Source organism: Sturnus vulgaris, unplaced genomic scaffold, assembly GCF_052056855.1.
Source record: "Sturnus vulgaris isolate bStuVul1 unplaced genomic scaffold, bStuVul1.hap1 Scaffold_155, whole genome shotgun sequence".
In the NCBI taxonomy this organism is placed as follows: domain Eukaryota; kingdom Metazoa; phylum Chordata; class Aves; order Passeriformes; family Sturnidae; genus Sturnus; species Sturnus vulgaris.
The window spans coordinates 3374560-3399790 of NW_028276072.1; positions in this window are offsets into that span (position 1 = coordinate 3374560).

The following is a 25231-nucleotide window of genomic DNA, read 5'->3' on the forward strand; positions in this document are numbered from 1 at the left end:
ATGGAACCAAGGGTCCATTGTGACAAAGCAAGGCCTTGTGGAACCAAGGAGAGCATTGTGACGTAATGGAACCTCGTGGAACCAAGGGTCCGTTGTTAGAGTCCAGAACCAAGGACAGCATTGTGACAGTCCAGAACCTCATGGGACCAAGATTCCCTTGTTACACAGTGGCACTTGATGGAACCAAGGAGCCACTGTAGCACAGCAAAGCTGCATGAAACCTATGGTCCGTAGCGATACTGCGGATCCAGGGAAACCATGGCGATACCACGGAACCTCATGGAACCAAGGGTCCAGTGTGACCCAGCAGAACCTCTTGGAATCAAGGCACCCATGTTACACTATGGAACCTCATGGAGCCAAGGGTCCGGTGTGCCGTTGCGGGGCCTCACTGGAGCAAAGGACATGGTTGATGGGACAGAAGCTCATGGAAACGATGGGATATTGGGACATTGCAGAGCCTCATGGAACCAAGGAGACCACTGTGACACTGAGGAAGAATTATGGAAGCAAGCAGCCACTGTAGAACCAAGGAGAGCACTGTTGACAGTACAAAACCTCCTGGAACTGAGAGGCCATTGTTCTACAGCGAGGCCTCGGGGAACCAAGGGGCCATGGTGACACTGTGGGGCCTCATGAACCAAATAGTCGTTGTGACACAGCGGGGCTGCTTGTAACCAATTGTCCATCGTGATACTGCAGATGCAAGAGACCGTGCTGACACTATGGCAGTTCATGGAACCGAGAGGCTGTTGTGACACACCAAGGCCTCGTGGCACCAAGGAGAGAGCATTGTGGCAGTGCAGAACTAAGGAGGCCATTTTGACAGTACAGACCCAAATGGAACCAAGGGTCCACTGTTATCCAGCAGGGCCTCGTGGAACCAAGGGGCCCTCGTGAAAGTGTGCAAGGGGCATAATGGAGTCAGGGACACCACTGATACTGAAATCTGCTGGATAGCAACTTTTGAACACAGTTTTGAGGATTTGAGAGCAGGTATTCTTTATTACACCATGGTGGTCACTTGGGCAATCCTTCATCTACTCGAGTGCACTGGCCACCAGGCAATCGGAGCTTTTATCACTCACACTGATGATGTATTCATTAGTTAACCCCACCTGGAATTTATTTGCCATAATTGCACCCCTTCTCACAAGTCCTTCTATGGTTCTTTGGAGTGTGTCTTCAACATGCACTGTCCTTTTTAGGTGACTGCTCTTTGATCCCCGCTTTTGAGGAAGGGCAATATTATTGTTGTGTATAACTTCTGCTTTTGTCAGCCTTGCAGAGCTGAGCTGACATTCTCCTTGCGTTTTGTGCACGCTCCGTTTGCCTCGGCTACATCCTTTGCGCGTTTCTCCAAGACTGTGCTCTTCTGTTCTCTGCCCTTGGTAAGTGTAAATGTTGTTCTGTTCTCCTGTCCTTGTCACAGTGCTCGCCCCACGAGGCGTGTCTGCAAGCCCCTCCAACCCATGGACTTGGGGTGGGCAAGTGTTCCTGAGGGAACAGGGATGGGACAGCTGGGCTGGACTGGCCCAAGGGATGTTCCATTCCATGTCACACCACGATCAGCAATCAACTGGGAGAAGCAGGGGCATGGGGGATGGGGGGGGGGGGGGGGGGGTGTGTGTGTCACCATCTGCCAACACAGGCCGAGGATTGTTCGATCTCAGAGGTGCAAACAGGTAAATAGCGGGGGACAAATCAGTTTATTCAACAACAGCAATACATTTTTATTGAATGCCAAACAATTCAGTTGCGCTAGAGGGGAGAGATATAGGAAACGGAGTATAGAGAGAGAAAAGGAGGGGAAGGGGGAAGTAGCTACCAACAGACGAGACCAAGGTCATGGTGGGCCAGCCAATGGAAGGGTGGTCATCCGTGGGGAGTACTCAGGGTCTTCTCCAGAGGATCGCTCTTTTATAGTCCTTTTCCAAAGCGAGTGGCTTGTGGCCAAGAGGCGGGGAGATTTATGGAGCATTGTGTGGTGCTCCAAGAGACAGGTGCGGTCGTGCAGTACATGCAGGCTTCAGCTGGTACCATGACAGCACAGTCCAGTGAGCACAACACACCTGCAAAGAGTCCCTTGGCAAGCACCCACCTCAAGCAGGCCAGAAAATCATTGTCCAGAGTCAACCTGGGCGGGGGTCCTTGAGGTCTTCTTGAGAGGGTCATGAGGCAAAAATGAGGGAAACTTCACACCGACCCTTAGAGTGGTAGATGAGAGGCAGCCCTCAGGAAACGGTGGCCACCCAGAGCTGTTACTCCTAGCAGATTTTGGCTGGGAGCAAGCCTTGTATGTAGTGCTTTTTCAGGGGGAATATCAGTTTCAGCCGTGGGAACCTGCAAAAGGGGCTGGTACTTTTCCATAGGAAGGAAAGCACAGAGCCTTAGTGCTCCAGGAGCTGATGAGAGGCAGTCCTCAACATTCCAGGATCAGCCAGTCTTGCCAGGTGGCCCCCGGGAGGCCCAGCCAGCCAGACCTGTTCCATGTTGCCTTGGTTCCATGGGGCCTCACAGTGTCACAATGTTCTCCTTGATTCCAGGAGTCCCTGTAGTGTCCCGATATTCTCCTTGTCACAATATTCTCCCTGCTTCAGTAGTGTAAACAATGGCCCCTTGCTTCCCTAAGGTCCTGCAGAGTCACCACGGCCCCTGGGCTCCATGTGGCCCTGCTGTGTAACAAAGGCTCCTTGGTTCTCTGGGCCGCACAGCTTCATCACTGACCCTTGGTTCCATTGGGGTCCTGAGTCTCACAAAGGTGCCCCTGATTGCATGAGGCACCAGAGTGTCAAAATGGTCTCTTTGGTTCCATGAGGTTCCGCAGTGTCCCCATGGTCGCTGTCAGAGGCTGGATGACATCAATGTCCCCAGACCCGTCGGGATGCTCGGAATGCCCGAGTGGGGCCGGGGCTGGGACAGACCTTGGAATGAGGTGGGACAGGGCCCCGTCCCCAGCCATGGCCTGGCAGATCTGCCAATCACACAGCAGGGGCAGAGCAAACCCAGCTGTGACTGCCTGAGCCGTCAATCAATCACACAGCAGGGGCCGCGCCCAGCCAGCTCTGATTGGCTGAGCCGTCAATCAAGCACACACAAAGGCAATGAAACACAGCAGTGCGTGCTAAGAAAGCAGATGTCCCTGAAAAGAGGAGAGCTTAGAAAACGCTAGGGATTTAAAAAATCGGGCATGACGTCAAGCCCTGGTCTGAATCCTGAAATCTCCTGCGTCTGTGTCTCAGCCACACTGGAAGCCTAGCAGCTGGTAGCTCTCTGCATATCTATCTGGAGATCTTCTGTCTTTCTGTCTCTTTTTTCTCTTTTAACCTTCTTATCCTCTTTTACTGGAATGTTTTTGGGTAGTTTAACATTTTTATGCCTAAAGGTTTCCATCTTACATGGGCCGAGTTAATGATGTTCCTGCTACGCTAAGTGATGCACGTTGAATTGGATGTTGTATGAAATCATTTGCCAAAGGAGCTCGGTTTTCTGTATTTTTCCAGTACACTTTTGTGTCGTTTTGACCTCTTGAGAATATCTGGCTGGGGTTTCTACTCTGCACCAAACTCGAGGAAAGGAACCTTTGCTCACCCTCAGCATTTCAGTGTTCTGCGGTGTTACAGGCGCGCAGGCTCAGCACGGCCTCTTGTTTCCATGAGGCCCTGCTGTGTCACACTGGCCCTTGGTTCCATGAGCATCTGGAGTGTCACACAGCTTGATGACATTTGTCCTTGCTGCCTCTCCCATCCCAGTGCTCCAGGAATAGCCCCGAGCCACCTGTGAGGGACAGGCCCTGCTGGCCCAGGCCTGGGCTCAGGCCTTGGCCTTTCTGCTTCCTCCAACCAGCCCAGGCCTTGCTCAGCATTGCAGTTCCCTGCTCACAGCCTCGGGCTCCTGCAATCCTGGCCTCAAGGATCTGCTCTCACCACTCCCTGGGGAGCCTTTGGCAGTCCCTGCCCTCAGTGGGGCCAGTGATGCTCCAAGGGACTTGGAGTTTTGCTTCTGACTCCTTGAGCAGCTTCTTCAACCTTCTCTCAGTGCCTGGGGCTCCTGGACTCAGCCCCAAATCCACCGTTGGGGATCATCAGGAGCTCTTTGTCTTCTTTCCAATGTCTTCCAGTCTCCAGGCCTTGTGCAGCTGCTTGGAGTCACTTTGGAGTTCTCTTAAGGAGGAAGATTTCAAGGTACAGCTCATGATTTTCAGTTTTATAAAAGGGAGTAATTTTTCTTTTTCAGTTCAAAGAAGAAGCAACTTAGGCATTCCCCAGGTGATCTTGATGCTGAATGTCTCCTTAGGAGGTGTGGGCCCACTGAAGAATGAGCCCCTTGCAGGCTGACCCTGTTTGGACAAGCTGCTCCCCAAGCCCAGCCTGGGGACATGTCTGACATGGCCCAGCTGGGACTGACATGCCTGGCCCTGCACCAGAAGCCCTTCCCCCTGAACTCTGCAGCTGGCTGTCCCTGCCCACTGCACCATGTCCCACGTGCTCTCCTCAGGGCTCTGCCTGCATCCAGGCCCAGGACAAGTATTCCTGTTTGTGAGGAAAGAAGGGAAAAGCCTGAGCAGGTTTCCTAAACGACAAACCCCCACTGTAGAAGCACATGCTGAGTACAGGCTGCCTGGAACCTGGAATGATGACACCTTTCTACTAGGGACAGTGGGACCAGAAATGATGTCTGGATGCAGAATTCTCGGAGTCTTGCAGCTGAATTCTCTGTCCTTGTCCTTTCCCTGCATCTCTGTTGCAGATGGAAGCTGCTGGTGCCTTTCTCAGCTGTGACCTGTCTTTTGAATGCAGACAGATGTTCCCAGGTGTGTTAAGCAGGTGCTGCTCAATGTTTATGCAAAGCTTTGGTGTGCTCATGGAACCAAGGGGACCCTTGTGACACAGCGGGGGCTGATGGAACCAAGGAGACAGTTGTGACAGTTCAGAGCCTCACAGAAACAAGGCTCCATTGTGACACTGAAGGCAATTACGGAATCCACATCACTGTGACACAGCCAGGCCACATGGAACCAATGGTCCCTGATGACAATGCAGGTCCAAGGAGACCATGGTGACACTATGGGACCGCATGGATCCAAGGGGCCACTGTGACACTGAAGAACTTCATGGAAGCCAGGGTGCAGTGTGACACAGCGGTGCCTGATTGGAACAAAGGAACCACTGTTGACAGCCCAGAAACTCCTGGAACCAAGGGGCTGTGGTGACACAGCAGGGCCACATGGAACCAAGGAGACCTGTGACATTTAGGAACCTCATGGAACCAAGAGTCCACTATGACACTGCAGAAACAAGGAGACCATTGGGACGTTGTGGAAGCTCACAGAACCAAGCAGCCCTCGAGACACTCCAGGGCCTCGTTGAAGCAGGGAGACCACTGTGACAGTCCAGAACCTCATGGAGCTAAGGCTCTCTTGTGACACAGCAGGCTCCCATGCAACCAATTGTCCATTGTGACAATGCAGATCCCAGGAGACCATGGTTACACTACGGAAGCTCATGGAACCAAGGGTCCATTGTGACAAAGCAAGGCCTTGTGGAACCAAGGAGAGCATTGTGACGTAATGGAACCTCGTGGAACCAAGGGTCCGTTGTTAGAGTCCAGAACCAAGGACAGCATTGTGACAGTCCAGAACCTCATGGGACCAAGATTCCCTTGTTACACAGTGGCACTTGATGGAACCAAGGAGCCACTGTAGCACAGCAAAGCTGCATGAAACCTATGGTCCGTAGCGATACTGCGGATCCAGGGAAACCATGGCGATACCACGGAACCTCATGGAACCAAGGGTCCAGTGTGACCCAGCAGAACCTCTTGGAATCAAGGCACCCATGTTACACTATGGAACCTCATGGAGCCAAGGGTCCGGTGTGCCGTTGCGGGGCCTCACTGGAGCAAAGGACATGGTTGATGGGACAGAAGCTCATGGAAACGATGGGATATTGGGACATTGCAGAGCCTCATGGAACCAAGGAGACCACTGTGACACTGAGGAAGAATTATGGAAGCAAGCAGCCACTGTAGAACCAAGGAGAGCACTGTTGACAGTACAAAACCTCCTGGAACTGAGAGGCCATTGTTCTACAGCGAGGCCTCGGGGAACCAAGGGGCCATGGTGACACTGTGGGGCCTCATGAACCAAATAGTCGTTGTGACACAGCGGGGCTGCTTGTAACCAATTGTCCATCGTGATACTGCAGATGCAAGAGACCGTGCTGACACTATGGCAGTTCATGGAACCGAGAGGCTGTTGTGACACACCAAGGCCTCGTGGCACCAAGGAGAGAGCATTGTGGCAGTGCAGAACTAAGGAGGCCATTTTGACAGTACAGACCCAAATGGAACCAAGGGTCCACTGTTATCCAGCAGGGCCTCGTGGAACCAAGGGGCCCTCGTGAAAGTGTGCAAGGGGCATAATGGAGTCAGGGACACCACTGATACTGAAATCTGCTGGATAGCAACTTTTGAACACAGTTTTGAGGATTTGAGAGCAGGTATTCTTTATTACACCATGGTGGTCACTTGGGCAATCCTTCATCTACTCGAGTGCACTGGCCACCAGGCAATCGGAGCTTTTATCACTCACACTGATGATGTATTCATTAGTTAACCCCACCTGGAATTTATTTGCCATAATTGCACCCCTTCTCACAAGTCCTTCTATGGTTCTTTGGAGTGTGTCTTCAACATGCACTGTCCTTTTTAGGTGACTGCTCTTTGATCCCCGCTTTTGAGGAAGGGCAATATTATTGTTGTGTATAACTTCTGCTTTTGTCAGCCTTGCAGAGCTGAGCTGACATTCTCCTTGCGTTTTGTGCACGCTCCGTTTGCCTCGGCTACATCCTTTGCGCGTTTCTCCAAGACTGTGCTCTTCTGTTCTCTGCCCTTGGTAAGTGTAAATGTTGTTCTGTTCTCCTGTCCTTGTCACAGTGCTCGCCCCACGAGGCGTGTCTGCAAGCCCCTCCAACCCATGGACTTGGGGTGGGCAAGTGTTCCTGAGGGAACAGGGATGGGACAGCTGGGCTGGACTGGCCCAAGGGATGTTCCATTCCATGTCACACCACGATCAGCAATCAACTGGGAGAAGCAGGGGCATGGGGGATGGGGGGGGGGGGGGGGGGGTGTGTGTGTCACCATCTGCCAACACAGGCCGAGGATTGTTCGATCTCAGAGGTGCAAACAGGTAAATAGCGGGGGACAAATCAGTTTATTCAACAACAGCAATACATTTTTATTGAATGCCAAACAATTCAGTTGCGCTAGAGGGGAGAGATATAGGAAACGGAGTATAGAGAGAGAAAAGGAGGGGAAGGGGGAAGTAGCTACCAACAGACGAGACCAAGGTCATGGTGGGCCAGCCAATGGAAGGGTGGTCATCCGTGGGGAGTACTCAGGGTCTTCTCCAGAGGATCGCTCTTTTATAGTCCTTTTCCAAAGCGAGTGGCTTGTGGCCAAGAGGCGGGGAGATTTATGGAGCATTGTGTGGTGCTCCAAGAGACAGGTGCGGTCGTGCAGTACATGCAGGCTTCAGCTGGTACCATGACAGCACAGTCCAGTGAGCACAACACACCTGCAAAGAGTCCCTTGGCAAGCACCCACCTCAAGCAGGCCAGAAAATCATTGTCCAGAGTCAACCTGGGCGGGGGTCCTTGAGGTCTTCTTGAGAGGGTCATGAGGCAAAAATGAGGGAAACTTCACACCGACCCTTAGAGTGGTAGATGAGAGGCAGCCCTCAGGAAACGGTGGCCACCCAGAGCTGTTACTCCTAGCAGATTTTGGCTGGGAGCAAGCCTTGTATGTAGTGCTTTTTCAGGGGGAATATCAGTTTCAGCCGTGGGAACCTGCAAAAGGGGCTGGTACTTTTCCATAGGAAGGAAAGCACAGAGCCTTAGTGCTCCAGGAGCTGATGAGAGGCAGTCCTCAACATTCCAGGATCAGCCAGTCTTGCCAGGTGGCCCCCGGGAGGCCCAGCCAGCCAGACCTGTTCCATGTTGCCTTGGTTCCATGGGGCCTCACAGTGTCACAATGTTCTCCTTGATTCCAGGAGTCCCTGTAGTGTCCCGATATTCTCCTTGTCACAATATTCTCCCTGCTTCAGTAGTGTAAACAATGGCCCCTTGCTTCCCTAAGGTCCTGCAGAGTCACCACGGCCCCTGGGCTCCATGTGGCCCTGCTGTGTAACAAAGGCTCCTTGGTTCTCTGGGCCGCACAGCTTCATCACTGACCCTTGGTTCCATTGGGGTCCTGAGTCTCACAAAGGTGCCCCTGATTGCATGAGGCACCAGAGTGTCAAAATGGTCTCTTTGGTTCCATGAGGTTCCGCAGTGTCCCCATGGTCGCTGTCAGAGGCTGGATGACATCAATGTCCCCAGACCCGTCGGGATGCTCGGAATGCCCGAGTGGGGCCGGGGCTGGGACAGACCTTGGAATGAGGTGGGACAGGGCCCCGTCCCCAGCCATGGCCTGGCAGATCTGCCAATCACACAGCAGGGGCAGAGCAAACCCAGCTGTGACTGCCTGAGCCGTCAATCAATCACACAGCAGGGGCCGCGCCCAGCCAGCTCTGATTGGCTGAGCCGTCAATCAAGCACACACAAAGGCAATGAAACACAGCAGTGCGTGCTAAGAAAGCAGATGTCCCTGAAAAGAGGAGAGCTTAGAAAACGCTAGGGATTTAAAAAATCGGGCATGACGTCAAGCCCTGGTCTGAATCCTGAAATCTCCTGCGTCTGTGTCTCAGCCACACTGGAAGCCTAGCAGCTGGTAGCTCTCTGCATATCTATCTGGAGATCTTCTGTCTTTCTGTCTCTTTTTTCTCTTTTAACCTTCTTATCCTCTTTTACTGGAATGTTTTTGGGTAGTTTAACATTTTTATGCCTAAAGGTTTCCATCTTACATGGGCCGAGTTAATGATGTTCCTGCTACGCTAAGTGATGCACGTTGAATTGGATGTTGTATGAAATCATTTGCCAAAGGAGCTCGGTTTTCTGTATTTTTCCAGTACACTTTTGTGTCGTTTTGACCTCTTGAGAATATCTGGCTGGGGTTTCTACTCTGCACCAAACTCGAGGAAAGGAACCTTTGCTCACCCTCAGCATTTCAGTGTTCTGCGGTGTTACAGGCGCGCAGGCTCAGCACGGCCTCTTGTTTCCATGAGGCCCTGCTGTGTCACACTGGCCCTTGGTTCCATGAGCATCTGGAGTGTCACACAGCTTGATGACATTTGTCCTTGCTGCCTCTCCCATCCCAGTGCTCCAGGAATAGCCCCGAGCCACCTGTGAGGGACAGGCCCTGCTGGCCCAGGCCTGGGCTCAGGCCTTGGCCTTTCTGCTTCCTCCAACCAGCCCAGGCCTTGCTCAGCATTGCAGTTCCCTGCTCACAGCCTCGGGCTCCTGCAATCCTGGCCTCAAGGATCTGCTCTCACCACTCCCTGGGGAGCCTTTGGCAGTCCCTGCCCTCAGTGGGGCCAGTGATGCTCCAAGGGACTTGGAGTTTTGCTTCTGACTCCTTGAGCAGCTTCTTCAACCTTCTCTCAGTGCCTGGGGCTCCTGGACTCAGCCCCAAATCCACCGTTGGGGATCATCAGGAGCTCTTTGTCTTCTTTCCAATGTCTTCCAGTCTCCAGGCCTTGTGCAGCTGCTTGGAGTCACTTTGGAGTTCTCTTAAGGAGGAAGATTTCAAGGTACAGCTCATGATTTTCAGTTTTATAAAAGGGAGTAATTTTTCTTTTTCAGTTCAAAGAAGAAGCAACTTAGGCATTCCCCAGGTGATCTTGATGCTGAATGTCTCCTTAGGAGGTGTGGGCCCACTGAAGAATGAGCCCCTTGCAGGCTGACCCTGTTTGGACAAGCTGCTCCCCAAGCCCAGCCTGGGGACATGTCTGACATGGCCCAGCTGGGACTGACATGCCTGGCCCTGCACCAGAAGCCCTTCCCCCTGAACTCTGCAGCTGGCTGTCCCTGCCCACTGCACCATGTCCCACGTGCTCTCCTCAGGGCTCTGCCTGCATCCAGGCCCAGGACAAGTATTCCTGTTTGTGAGGAAAGAAGGGAAAAGCCTGAGCAGGTTTCCTAAACGACAAACCCCCACTGTAGAAGCACATGCTGAGTACAGGCTGCCTGGAACCTGGAATGATGACACCTTTCTACTAGGGACAGTGGGACCAGAAATGATGTCTGGATGCAGAATTCTCGGAGTCTTGCAGCTGAATTCTCTGTCCTTGTCCTTTCCCTGCATCTCTGTTGCAGATGGAAGCTGCTGGTGCCTTTCTCAGCTGTGACCTGTCTTTTGAATGCAGACAGATGTTCCCAGGTGTGTTAAGCAGGTGCTGCTCAATGTTTATGCAAAGCTTTGGTGTGCTCATGGAACCAAGGGGACCCTTGTGACACAGCGGGGGCTGATGGAACCAAGGAGACAGTTGTGACAGTTCAGAGCCTCACAGAAACAAGGCTCCATTGTGACACTGAAGGCAATTACGGAATCCACATCACTGTGACACAGCCAGGCCACATGGAACCAATGGTCCCTGATGACAATGCAGGTCCAAGGAGACCATGGTGACACTATGGGACCGCATGGATCCAAGGGGCCACTGTGACACTGAAGAACTTCATGGAAGCCAGGGTGCAGTGTGACACAGCGGTGCCTGATTGGAACAAAGGAACCACTGTTGACAGCCCAGAAACTCCTGGAACCAAGGGGCTGTGGTGACACAGCAGGGCCACATGGAACCAAGGAGACCTGTGACATTTAGGAACCTCATGGAACCAAGAGTCCACTATGACACTGCAGAAACAAGGAGACCATTGGGACGTTGTGGAAGCTCACAGAACCAAGCAGCCCTCGAGACACTCCAGGGCCTCGTTGAAGCAGGGAGACCACTGTGACAGTCCAGAACCTCATGGAGCTAAGGCTCTCTTGTGACACAGCAGGCTCCCATGCAACCAATTGTCCATTGTGACAATGCAGATCCCAGGAGACCATGGTTACACTACGGAAGCTCATGGAACCAAGGGTCCATTGTGACAAAGCAAGGCCTTGTGGAACCAAGGAGAGCATTGTGACGTAATGGAACCTCGTGGAACCAAGGGTCCGTTGTTAGAGTCCAGAACCAAGGACAGCATTGTGACAGTCCAGAACCTCATGGGACCAAGATTCCCTTGTTACACAGTGGCACTTGATGGAACCAAGGAGCCACTGTAGCACAGCAAAGCTGCATGAAACCTATGGTCCGTAGCGATACTGCGGATCCAGGGAAACCATGGCGATACCACGGAACCTCATGGAACCAAGGGTCCAGTGTGACCCAGCAGAACCTCTTGGAATCAAGGCACCCATGTTACACTATGGAACCTCATGGAGCCAAGGGTCCGGTGTGCCGTTGCGGGGCCTCACTGGAGCAAAGGACATGGTTGATGGGACAGAAGCTCATGGAAACGATGGGATATTGGGACATTGCAGAGCCTCATGGAACCAAGGAGACCACTGTGACACTGAGGAAGAATTATGGAAGCAAGCAGCCACTGTAGAACCAAGGAGAGCACTGTTGACAGTACAAAACCTCCTGGAACTGAGAGGCCATTGTTCTACAGCGAGGCCTCGGGGAACCAAGGGGCCATGGTGACACTGTGGGGCCTCATGAACCAAATAGTCGTTGTGACACAGCGGGGCTGCTTGTAACCAATTGTCCATCGTGATACTGCAGATGCAAGAGACCGTGCTGACACTATGGCAGTTCATGGAACCGAGAGGCTGTTGTGACACACCAAGGCCTCGTGGCACCAAGGAGAGAGCATTGTGGCAGTGCAGAACTAAGGAGGCCATTTTGACAGTACAGACCCAAATGGAACCAAGGGTCCACTGTTATCCAGCAGGGCCTCGTGGAACCAAGGGGCCCTCGTGAAAGTGTGCAAGGGGCATAATGGAGTCAGGGACACCACTGATACTGAAATCTGCTGGATAGCAACTTTTGAACACAGTTTTGAGGATTTGAGAGCAGGTATTCTTTATTACACCATGGTGGTCACTTGGGCAATCCTTCATCTACTCGAGTGCACTGGCCACCAGGCAATCGGAGCTTTTATCACTCACACTGATGATGTATTCATTAGTTAACCCCACCTGGAATTTATTTGCCATAATTGCACCCCTTCTCACAAGTCCTTCTATGGTTCTTTGGAGTGTGTCTTCAACATGCACTGTCCTTTTTAGGTGACTGCTCTTTGATCCCCGCTTTTGAGGAAGGGCAATATTATTGTTGTGTATAACTTCTGCTTTTGTCAGCCTTGCAGAGCTGAGCTGACATTCTCCTTGCGTTTTGTGCACGCTCCGTTTGCCTCGGCTACATCCTTTGCGCGTTTCTCCAAGACTGTGCTCTTCTGTTCTCTGCCCTTGGTAAGTGTAAATGTTGTTCTGTTCTCCTGTCCTTGTCACAGTGCTCGCCCCACGAGGCGTGTCTGCAAGCCCCTCCAACCCATGGACTTGGGGTGGGCAAGTGTTCCTGAGGGAACAGGGATGGGACAGCTGGGCTGGACTGGCCCAAGGGATGTTCCATTCCATGTCACACCACGATCAGCAATCAACTGGGAGAAGCAGGGGCATGGGGGATGGGGGGGGGGGGGGGGGGGTGTGTGTGTCACCATCTGCCAACACAGGCCGAGGATTGTTCGATCTCAGAGGTGCAAACAGGTAAATAGCGGGGGACAAATCAGTTTATTCAACAACAGCAATACATTTTTATTGAATGCCAAACAATTCAGTTGCGCTAGAGGGGAGAGATATAGGAAACGGAGTATAGAGAGAGAAAAGGAGGGGAAGGGGGAAGTAGCTACCAACAGACGAGACCAAGGTCATGGTGGGCCAGCCAATGGAAGGGTGGTCATCCGTGGGGAGTACTCAGGGTCTTCTCCAGAGGATCGCTCTTTTATAGTCCTTTTCCAAAGCGAGTGGCTTGTGGCCAAGAGGCGGGGAGATTTATGGAGCATTGTGTGGTGCTCCAAGAGACAGGTGCGGTCGTGCAGTACATGCAGGCTTCAGCTGGTACCATGACAGCACAGTCCAGTGAGCACAACACACCTGCAAAGAGTCCCTTGGCAAGCACCCACCTCAAGCAGGCCAGAAAATCATTGTCCAGAGTCAACCTGGGCGGGGGTCCTTGAGGTCTTCTTGAGAGGGTCATGAGGCAAAAATGAGGGAAACTTCACACCGACCCTTAGAGTGGTAGATGAGAGGCAGCCCTCAGGAAACGGTGGCCACCCAGAGCTGTTACTCCTAGCAGATTTTGGCTGGGAGCAAGCCTTGTATGTAGTGCTTTTTCAGGGGGAATATCAGTTTCAGCCGTGGGAACCTGCAAAAGGGGCTGGTACTTTTCCATAGGAAGGAAAGCACAGAGCCTTAGTGCTCCAGGAGCTGATGAGAGGCAGTCCTCAACATTCCAGGATCAGCCAGTCTTGCCAGGTGGCCCCCGGGAGGCCCAGCCAGCCAGACCTGTTCCATGTTGCCTTGGTTCCATGGGGCCTCACAGTGTCACAATGTTCTCCTTGATTCCAGGAGTCCCTGTAGTGTCCCGATATTCTCCTTGTCACAATATTCTCCCTGCTTCAGTAGTGTAAACAATGGCCCCTTGCTTCCCTAAGGTCCTGCAGAGTCACCACGGCCCCTGGGCTCCATGTGGCCCTGCTGTGTAACAAAGGCTCCTTGGTTCTCTGGGCCGCACAGCTTCATCACTGACCCTTGGTTCCATTGGGGTCCTGAGTCTCACAAAGGTGCCCCTGATTGCATGAGGCACCAGAGTGTCAAAATGGTCTCTTTGGTTCCATGAGGTTCCGCAGTGTCCCCATGGTCGCTGTCAGAGGCTGGATGACATCAATGTCCCCAGACCCGTCGGGATGCTCGGAATGCCCGAGTGGGGCCGGGGCTGGGACAGACCTTGGAATGAGGTGGGACAGGGCCCCGTCCCCAGCCATGGCCTGGCAGATCTGCCAATCACACAGCAGGGGCAGAGCAAACCCAGCTGTGACTGCCTGAGCCGTCAATCAATCACACAGCAGGGGCCGCGCCCAGCCAGCTCTGATTGGCTGAGCCGTCAATCAAGCACACACAAAGGCAATGAAACACAGCAGTGCGTGCTAAGAAAGCAGATGTCCCTGAAAAGAGGAGAGCTTAGAAAACGCTAGGGATTTAAAAAATCGGGCATGACGTCAAGCCCTGGTCTGAATCCTGAAATCTCCTGCGTCTGTGTCTCAGCCACACTGGAAGCCTAGCAGCTGGTAGCTCTCTGCATATCTATCTGGAGATCTTCTGTCTTTCTGTCTCTTTTTTCTCTTTTAACCTTCTTATCCTCTTTTACTGGAATGTTTTTGGGTAGTTTAACATTTTTATGCCTAAAGGTTTCCATCTTACATGGGCCGAGTTAATGATGTTCCTGCTACGCTAAGTGATGCACGTTGAATTGGATGTTGTATGAAATCATTTGCCAAAGGAGCTCGGTTTTCTGTATTTTTCCAGTACACTTTTGTGTCGTTTTGACCTCTTGAGAATATCTGGCTGGGGTTTCTACTCTGCACCAAACTCGAGGAAAGGAACCTTTGCTCACCCTCAGCATTTCAGTGTTCTGCGGTGTTACAGGCGCGCAGGCTCAGCACGGCCTCTTGTTTCCATGAGGCCCTGCTGTGTCACACTGGCCCTTGGTTCCATGAGCATCTGGAGTGTCACACAGCTTGATGACATTTGTCCTTGCTGCCTCTCCCATCCCAGTGCTCCAGGAATAGCCCCGAGCCACCTGTGAGGGACAGGCCCTGCTGGCCCAGGCCTGGGCTCAGGCCTTGGCCTTTCTGCTTCCTCCAACCAGCCCAGGCCTTGCTCAGCATTGCAGTTCCCTGCTCACAGCCTCGGGCTCCTGCAATCCTGGCCTCAAGGATCTGCTCTCACCACTCCCTGGGGAGCCTTTGGCAGTCCCTGCCCTCAGTGGGGCCAGTGATGCTCCAAGGGACTTGGAGTTTTGCTTCTGACTCCTTGAGCAGCTTCTTCAACCTTCTCTCAGTGCCTGGGGCTCCTGGACTCAGCCCCAAATCCACCGTTGGGGATCATCAGGAGCTCTTTGTCTTCTTTCCAATGTCTTCCAGTCTCCAGGCCTTGTGCAGCTGCTTGGAGTCACTTTGGAGTTCTCTTAAGGAGGAAGATTTCAAGGTACAGCTCATGATTTTCAGTTTTATAAAAGGGAGTAATTTTTCTTTTTCAGTTCAAAGAAGAAGCAACTTAGGCATTCCCCAGGTGATCTTGATGCTGAATGTCTCCTTAGGAGGTGTGGGCCCACTGAAGAATGAGCCCCTTGCAGGCTGACCCTGTTTGGACAAGCTGCTCCCCAAGCCCAGCCTGGGGACATGTCTGACATGGCCCAGCTGGGACTGACATGCCTGGCCCTGCACCAGAAGCCCTTCCCCCTGAACTCTGCAGCTGGCTGTCCCTGCCCACTGCACCATGTCCCACGTGCTCTCCTCAGGGCTCTGCCTGCATCCAGGCCCAGGACAAGTATTCCTGTTTGTGAGGAAAGAAGGGAAAAGCCTGAGCAGGTTTCCTAAACGACAAACCCCCACTGTAGAAGCACATGCTGAGTACAGGCTGCCTGGAACCTGGAATGATGACACCTTTCTACTAGGGACAGTGGGACCAGAAATGATGTCTGGATGCAGAATTCTCGGAGTCTTGCAGCTGAATTCTCTGTCCTTGTCCTTTCCCTGCATCTCTGTTGCAGATGGAAGCTGCTGGTGCCTTTCTCAGCTGTGACCTGTCTTTTGAATGCAGACAGATGTTCCCAGGTGTGTTAAGCAGGTGCTGCTCAATGTTTATGCAAAGCTTTGGTGTGCTCATGGAACCAAGGGGACCCTTGTGACACAGCGGGGGCTGATGGAACCAAGGAGACAGTTGTGACAGTTCAGAGCCTCACAGAAACAAGGCTCCATTGTGACACTGAAGGCAATTACGGAATCCACATCACTGTGACACAGCCAGGCCACATGGAACCAATGGTCCCTGATGACAATGCAGGTCCAAGGAGACCATGGTGACACTATGGGACCGCATGGATCCAAGGGGCCACTGTGACACTGAAGAACTTCATGGAAGCCAGGGTGCAGTGTGACACAGCGGTGCCTGATTGGAACAAAGGAACCACTGTTGACAGCCCAGAAACTCCTGGAACCAAGGGGCTGTGGTGACACAGCAGGGCCACATGGAACCAAGGAGACCTGTGACATTTAGGAACCTCATGGAACCAAGAGTCCACTATGACACTGCAGAAACAAGGAGACCATTGGGACGTTGTGGAAGCTCACAGAACCAAGCAGCCCTCGAGACACTCCAGGGCCTCGTTGAAGCAGGGAGACCACTGTGACAGTCCAGAACCTCATGGAGCTAAGGCTCTCTTGTGACACAGCAGGCTCCCATGCAACCAATTGTCCATTGTGACAATGCAGATCCCAGGAGACCATGGTTACACTACGGAAGCTCATGGAACCAAGGGTCCATTGTGACAAAGCAAGGCCTTGTGGAACCAAGGAGAGCATTGTGACGTAATGGAACCTCGTGGAACCAAGGGTCCGTTGTTAGAGTCCAGAACCAAGGACAGCATTGTGACAGTCCAGAACCTCATGGGACCAAGATTCCCTTGTTACACAGTGGCACTTGATGGAACCAAGGAGCCACTGTAGCACAGCAAAGCTGCATGAAACCTATGGTCCGTAGCGATACTGCGGATCCAGGGAAACCATGGCGATACCACGGAACCTCATGGAACCAAGGGTCCAGTGTGACCCAGCAGAACCTCTTGGAATCAAGGCACCCATGTTACACTATGGAACCTCATGGAGCCAAGGGTCCGGTGTGCCGTTGCGGGGCCTCACTGGAGCAAAGGACATGGTTGATGGGACAGAAGCTCATGGAAACGATGGGATATTGGGACATTGCAGAGCCTCATGGAACCAAGGAGACCACTGTGACACTGAGGAAGAATTATGGAAGCAAGCAGCCACTGTAGAACCAAGGAGAGCACTGTTGACAGTACAAAACCTCCTGGAACTGAGAGGCCATTGTTCTACAGCGAGGCCTCGGGGAACCAAGGGGCCATGGTGACACTGTGGGGCCTCATGAACCAAATAGTCGTTGTGACACAGCAGGGCTGCTTGTAACCAATTGTCCATCGTGATACTGCAGATGCAAGAGACCGTGCTGACACTATGGCAGTTCATGGAACCGAGAGGCTGTTGTGACACACCAAGGCCTCGTGGCACCAAGGAGAGAGCATTGTGGCAGTGCAGAACTAAGGAGGCCATTTTGACAGTACAGACCCAAATGGAACCAAGGGTCCACTGTTATCCAGCAGGGCCTCGTGGAACCAAGGGGCCCTCGTGAAAGTGTGCAAGGGGCATAATGGAGTCAGGGACACCACTGATACTGAAATCTGCTGGATAGCAACTTTTGAACACAGTTTTGAGGATTTGAGAGCAGGTATTCTTTATTACACCATGGTGGTCACTTGGGCAATCCTTCATCTACTCGAGTGCACTGGCCACCAGGCAATCGGAGCTTTTATCACTCACACTGATGATGTATTCATTAGTTAACCCCACCTGGAATTTATTTGCCATAATTGCACCCCTTCTCACAAGTCCTTCTATGGTTCTTTGGAGTGTGTCTTCAACATGCACTGTCCTTTTTAGGTGACTGCTCTTTGATCCCCGCTTTTGAGGAAGGGCAATATTATTGTTGTGTATAACTTCTGCTTTTGTCAGCCTTGCAGAGCTGAGCTGACATTCTCCTTGCGTTTTGTGCACGCTCCGTTTGCCTCGGCTACATCCTTTGTGCGTTTCTCCAAGACTGTGCTCTTCTGTTCTCTGCCCTTGGTAAGTGTAAATGTTGTTCTGTTCTCCTGTCCTTGTCACAGTGCTCGCCCCACGAGGCGTGTCTGCAAGCCCCTCCAACCCATGGACTTGGGGTGGGCAAGTGTTCCTGAGGGAACAGGGATGGGACAGCTGGGCTGGACTGGCCCAAGGGATGTTCCATTCCATGTCACACCACGATCAGCAATCAACTGGGAGAAGCAGGGGCATGGGGGATGGGGGGGGGGGGGGGGGGGGGTGTGTGTCACCATCTGCCAACACAGGCCGAGGATTGTTCGATCTCAGAGGTGCAAACAGGTAAATAGCGGGGGACAAATCAGTTTATTCAACAACAGCAATACATTTTTATTGAATGCCAAACAATTCAGTTGCGCTAGAGGGGAGAGATATAGGAAACGGAGTATAGAGAGAGAAAAGGAGGGGAAGGGGGAAGTAGCTACCAACAGACGAGACCAAGGTCATGGTGGGCCAGCCAATGGAAGGGTGGTCATCCGTGGGGAGTACTCAGGGTCTTCTCCAGAGGATCGCTCTTTTATAGTCCTTTTCCAAAGCGAGTGGCTTGTGGCCAAGAGGCGGGGAGATTTATGGAGCATTGTGTGGTGCTCCAAGAGACAGGTGCGGTCGTGCAGTACATGCAGGCTTCAGCTGGTACCATGACAGCACAGTCCAGTGAGCACAACACACCTGCAAAGAGTCCCTTGGCAAGCACCCACCTCAAGCAGGCCAGAAAATCATTGTCCAGAGTCAACCTGGGCGGGGGTCCTTGAGGTCTTCTTGAGAGGGTCATGAGGCAAAAATGAGGGAAACTTCACACCGACCCTTAGAGTGGTAGATGAGAGGCAGCCCTCAGGAAACGGTGGCCACCCAGAGCTGTTACTCCTAGCAGATTTTGGCTGGGAGCAAGCCTTGTATGTAGTGCTTTTTCAGGGGGAATATCAGTTTCAGCCGTGGGAACCTGCAAAAGGGGCTGGTACTTTTCCATAGGAAGGAAAGCACAGAGCCTTAGTGCTCCAGGAGCTGATGAGAGGCAGTCCTCAACATTCCAGGATCAGCCAGTCTTGCCAGGTGGCCCCCGGGAGGGCCAGCCAGCCAGACCTGTTCCATGTTGCCTTGGTTCCATGGGGCCTCACAGTGTCACAATGTTCTCCTTGATTCCAGGAGTCCCTGTAGTGTCCCGATATTCTCCTTGTCACAATATTCTCCCTGCTTCAGTAGTGTAAACAATGGCCCCTTGCTTCCCTAAGGTCCTGCAGAGTCACCACGGCCCCTGGGCTCCATGTGGCCCTGCTGTGTAACAAAGGCTCCTTGGTTCTCTGGGCCGCACAGCTTCATCACTGACCCTTGGTTCCATTGGGGTCCTGAGTCTCACAAAGGTGCCCCTGATTGCATGAGGCACCAGAGTGTCAAAATGGTCTCTTTGGTTCCATGAGGTTCCGCAGTGTCCCCATGGTCGCTGTCAGAGGCTGGATGACATCAATGTCCCCAGACCCGTCGGGATGCTCGGAATGCCCGAGTGGGGCCGGGGCTGGGACAGACCTTGGAATGAGGTGGGACAGGGCCCCGTCCCCAGCCATGGCCTGGCAGATCTGCCAATCACACAGCAGGGGCAGAGCAAACCCAGCTGTGACTGCCTGAGCCGTCAATCAATCACACAGCAGGGGCAGCGCCCAGCCAGCTCTGATTGGCTGAGCCGTCAATCAATCACACAGCAGGGGCAGCGCCCAGCCAGCTCTGATTGGCTGAGCCGTCAATCAATCACACAGCAGGGGCCGCGCCCAGCCAGCTCTGATTGGCTGAGCCGTCAATCAAGCACACACAAAGGCAATGAAACACAGCAGTGCGTGCTAAGAAAGCAGATGTCCCTGAAAAGAGGAGAGCTTAGAAAACGCTAGGGATTTAAAAAATCGGGCATGACGTCAAGCCCTGGTCTGAATCCTGAAATCTCCTGCGTCTGTGTCTCAGCCACACTGGAAGCCTAGCAGCTGGTAGCTCTCTGCATATCTATCTGGAGATCTTCTGTCTTTCTGTCTCTTTTTTCTCTTTTAACCTTCTTATCCTCTTTTACTGGAATGTTTTTGGGTAGTTTAACATTTTTATGCCTAAAGGTTTCCATCTTACATGGGCCGAGTTAATGATGTTCCTGCTACGCTAAGTGATGCACGTTGAATTGGATGTTGTATGAAATCATTTGCCAAAGGAGCTCGGTTTTCTGTATTTTTCCAGTACACTTTTGTGTCGTTTTGACCTCTTGAGAATATCTGGCTGGGGTTTCTACTCTGCACCAAACTCGAGGAAAGGAACCTTTGCTCACCCTCAGCATTTCAGTGTTCTGCGGTGTTACAGGCGCGCAGGCTCAGCACGGCCTCTTGTTTCCATGAGGCCCTGCTGTGTCACACTGGCCCTTGGTTCCATGAGCATCTGGAGTGTCACACAGCTTGATGACATTTGTCCTTGCTGCCTCTCCCATCCCAGTGCTCCAGGAATAGCCCCGAGCCACCTGTGAGGGACAGGCCCTGCTGGCCCAGGCCTGGGCTCAGGCCTTGGCCTTTCTGCTTCCTCCAACCAGCCCAGGCCTTGCTCAGCATTGCAGTTCCCTGCTCACAGCCTCGGGCTCCTGCAATCCTGGCCTCAAGGATCTGCTCTCACCACTCCCTGGGGAGCCTTTGGCAGTCCCTGCCCTCAGTGGGGCCAGTGATGCTCCAAGGGACTTGGAGTTTTGCTTCTGACTCCTTGAGCAGCTTCTTCAACCTTCTCTCAGTGCCTGGGGCTCCTGGACTCAGCCCCAAATCCACCGTTGGGGATCATCAGGAGCTCTTTGTCTTCTTTCCAATGTCTTCCAGTCTCCAGGCCTTGTGCAGCTGCTTGGAGTCACTTTGGAGTTCTCTTAAGGAGGAAGATTTCAAGGTACAGCTCATGATTTTCAGTTTTATAAAAGGGAGTAATTTTTCTTTTTCAGTTCAAAGAAGAAGCAACTTAGGCATTCCCCAGGTGATCTTGATGCTGAATGTCTCCTTAGGAGGTGTGGGCCCACTGAAGAATGAGCCCCTTGCAGGCTGACCCTGTTTGGACAAGCTGCTCCCCAAGCCCAGCCTGGGGACATGTCTGACATGGCCCAGCTGGGACTGACATGCCTGGCCCTGCACCAGAAGCCCTTCCCCCTGAACTCTGCAGCTGGCTGTCCCTGCCCACTGCACCATGTCCCACGTGCTCTCCTCAGGGCTCTGCCTGCATCCAGGCCCAGGACAAGTATTCCTGTTTGTGAGGAAAGAAGGGAAAAGCCTGAGCAGGTTTCCTAAACGACAAACCCCCACTGTAGAAGCACATGCTGAGTACAGGCTGCCTGGAACCTGGAATGATGACACCTTTCTACTAGGGACAGTGGGACCAGAAATGATGTCTGGATGCAGAATTCTCGGAGTCTTGCAGCTGAATTCTCTGTCCTTGTCCTTTCCCTGCATCTCTGTTGCAGATGGAAGCTGCTGGTGCCTTTCTCAGCTGTGACCTGTCTTTTGAATGCAGACAGATGTTCCCAGGTGTGTTAAGCAGGTGCTGCTCAATGTTTATGCAAAGCTTTGGTGTGCTCATGGAACCAAGGGGACCCTTGTGACACAGCGGGGGCTGATGGAACCAAGGAGACAGTTGTGACAGTTCAGAGCCTCACAGAAACAAGGCTCCATTGTGACACTGAAGGCAATTACGGAATCCACATCACTGTGACACAGCCAGGCCACATGGAACCAATGGTCCCTGATGACAATGCAGGTCCAAGGAGACCATGGTGACACTATGGGACCGCATGGATCCAAGGGGCCACTGTGACACTGAAGAACTTCATGGAAGCCAGGGTGCAGTGTGACACAGCGGTGCCTGATTGGAACAAAGGAACCACTGTTGACAGCCCAGAAACTCCTGGAACCAAGGGGCTGTGGTGACACAGCAGGGCCACATGGAACCAAGGAGACCTGTGACATTTAGGAACCTCATGGAACCAAGAGTCCACTATGACACTGCAGAAACAAGGAGACCATTGGGACGTTGTGGAAGCTCACAGAACCAAGCAGCCCTCGAGACACTCCAGGGCCTCGTTGAAGCAGGGAGACCACTGTGACAGTCCAGAACCTCATGGAGCTAAGGCTCTCTTGTGACACAGCAGGCTCCCATGCAACCAATTGTCCATTGTGACAATGCAGATCCCAGGAGACCATGGTTACACTACGGAAGCTCATGGAACCAAGGGTCCATTGTGACAAAGCAAGGCCTTGTGGAACCAAGGAGAGCATTGTGACGTAATGGAACCTCGTGGAACCAAGGGTCCGTTGTTAGAGTCCAGAACCAAGGACAGCATTGTGACAGTCCAGAACCTCATGGGACCAAGATTCCCTTGTTACACAGTGGCACTTGATGGAACCAAGGAGCCACTGTAGCACAGCAAAGCTGCATGAAACCTATGGTCCGTAGCGATACTGCGGATCCAGGGAAACCATGGCGATACCACGGAACCTCATGGAACCAAGGGTCCAGTGTGACCCAGCAGAACCTCTTGGAATCAAGGCACCCATGTTACACTATGGAACCTCATGGAGCCAAGGGTCCGGTGTGCCGTTGCGGGGCCTCACTGGAGCAAAGGACATGGTTGATGGGACAGAAGCTCATGGAAACGATGGGATATTGGGACATTGCAGAGCCTCATGGAACCAAGGAGACCACTGTGACACTGAGGAAGAATTATGGAAGCAAGCAGCCACTGTAGAACCAAGGAGAGCACTGTTGACAGTACAAAACCTCCTGGAACTGAGAGGCCATTGTTCTACAGCGAGGCCTCGGGGAACCAAGGGGCCATGGTGACACTGTGGGGCCTCATGAACCAAATAGTCGTTGTGACACAGCGGGGCTGCTTGTAACCAATTGTCCATCGTGATACTGCAGATGCAAGAGACCGTGCTGACACTATGGCAGTTCATGGAACCGAGAGGCTGTTGTGACACACCAAGGCCTCGTGGCACCAAGGAGAGAGCATTGTGGCAGTGCAGAACTAAGGAGGCCATTTTGACAGTACAGACCCAAATGGAACCAAGGGTCCACTGTTATCCAGCAGGGCCTCGTGGAACCAAGGGGCCCTCGTGAAAGTGTGCAAGGGGCATAATGGAGTCAGGGACACCACTGATACTGAAATCTGCTGGATAGCAACTTTTGAACACAGTTTTGAGGATTTGAGAGCAGGTATTCTTTATTACACCATGGTGGTCACTTGGGCAATCCTTCATCTACTCGAGTGCACTGGCCACCAGGCAATCGGAGCTTTTATCACTCACACTGATGATGTATTCATTAGTTAACCCCACCTGGAATTTATTTGCCATAATTGCACCCCTTCTCACAAGTCCTTCTATGGTTCTTTGGAGTGTGTCTTCAACATGCACTGTCCTTTTTAGGTGACTGCTCTTTGATCCCCGCTTTTGAGGAAGGGCAATATTATTGTTGTGTATAACTTCTGCTTTTGTCAGCCTTGCAGAGCTGAGCTGACATTCTCCTTGCGTTTTGTGCACGCTCCGTTTGCCTCGGCTACATCCTTTGTGCGTTTCTCCAAGACTGTGCTCTTCTGTTCTCTGCCCTTGGTAAGTGTAAATGTTGTTCTGTTCTCCTGTCCTTGTCACAGTGCTCGCCCCACGAGGCGTGTCTGCAAGCCCCTCCAACCCATGGACTTGGGGTGGGCAAGTGTTCCTGAGGGAACAGGGATGGGACAGCTGGGCTGGACTGGCCCAAGGGATGTTCCATTCCATGTCACACCACGATCAGCAATCAACTGGGAGAAGCAGGGGCATGGGGGATGGGGGGGGGGGAGGGGGGGTGTGTGTGTCACCATCTGCCAACACAGGCCGAGGATTGTTCGATCTCAGAGGTGCAAACAGGTAAATAGCGGGGGACAAATCAGTTTATTCAACAACAGCAATACATTTTTATTGAATGCCAAACAATTCAGTTGCGCTAGAGGGGAGAGATATAGGAAACGGAGTATAGAGAGAGAAAAGGAGGGGAAGGGGGAAGTAGCTACCAACAGACGAGACCAAGGTCATGGTGGGCCAGCCAATGGAAGGGTGGTCATCCGTGGGGAGTACTCAGGGTCTTCTCCAGAGGATCGCTCTTTTATAGTCCTTTTCCAAAGCGAGTGGCTTGTGGCCAAGAGGCGGGGAGATTTATGGAGCATTGTGTGGTGCTCCAAGAGACAGGTGCGGTCGTGCAGTACATGCAGGCTTCAGCTGGTACCATGACAGCACAGTCCAGTGAGCACAACACACCTGCAAAGAGTCCCTTGGCAAGCACCCACCTCAAGCAGGCCAGAAAATCATTGTCCAGAGTCAACCTGGGCGGGGGTCCTTGAGGTCTTCTTGAGAGGGTCATGAGGCAAAAATGAGGGAAACTTCACACCGACCCTTAGAGTGGTAGATGAGAGGCAGCCCTCAGGAAACGGTGGCCACCCAGAGCTGTTACTCCTAGCAGATTTTGGCTGGGAGCAAGCCTTGTATGTAGTGCTTTTTCAGGGGGAATATCAGTTTCAGCCGTGGGAACCTGCAAAAGGGGCTGGTACTTTTCCATAGGAAGGAAAGCACAGAGCCTTAGTGCTCCAGGAGCTGATGAGAGGCAGTCCTCAACATTCCAGGATCAGCCAGTCTTGCCAGGTGGCCCCCGGGAGGCCCAGCCAGCCAGACCTGTTCCATGTTGCCTTGGTTCCATGGGGCCTCACAGTGTCACAATGTTCTCCTTGATTCCAGGAGTCCCTGTAGTGTCCCGATATTCTCCTTGTCACAATATTCTCCCTGCTTCAGTAGTGTAAACAATGGCCCCTTGCTTCCCTAAGGTCCTGCAGAGTCACCACGGCCCCTGGGCTCCATGTGGCCCTGCTGTGTAACAAAGGCTCCTTGGTTCTCTGGGCCGCACAGCTTCATCACTGACCCTTGGTTCCATTGGGGTCCTGAGTCTCACAAAGGTGCCCCTGATTGCATGAGGCACCAGAGTGTCAAAATGGTCTCTTTGGTTCCATGAGGTTCCGCAGTGTCCCCATGGTCGCTGTCAGAGGCTGGATGACATCAATGTCCCCAGACCCGTCGGGATGCTCGGAATGCCCGAGTGGGGCCGGGGCTGGGACAGACCTTGGAATGAGGTGGGACAGAGCCCCGTCCCCAGCCATGGCCTGGCAGATCTGCCAATCACACAGCAGGGGCAGAGCAAACCCAGCTGTGACTGCCTGAGCCGTCAATCAATCACACAGCAGGGGCAGCGCCCAGCCAGCTCTGATTGGCTGAGCCGTCAATCAATCACACAGCAGGGGCAGC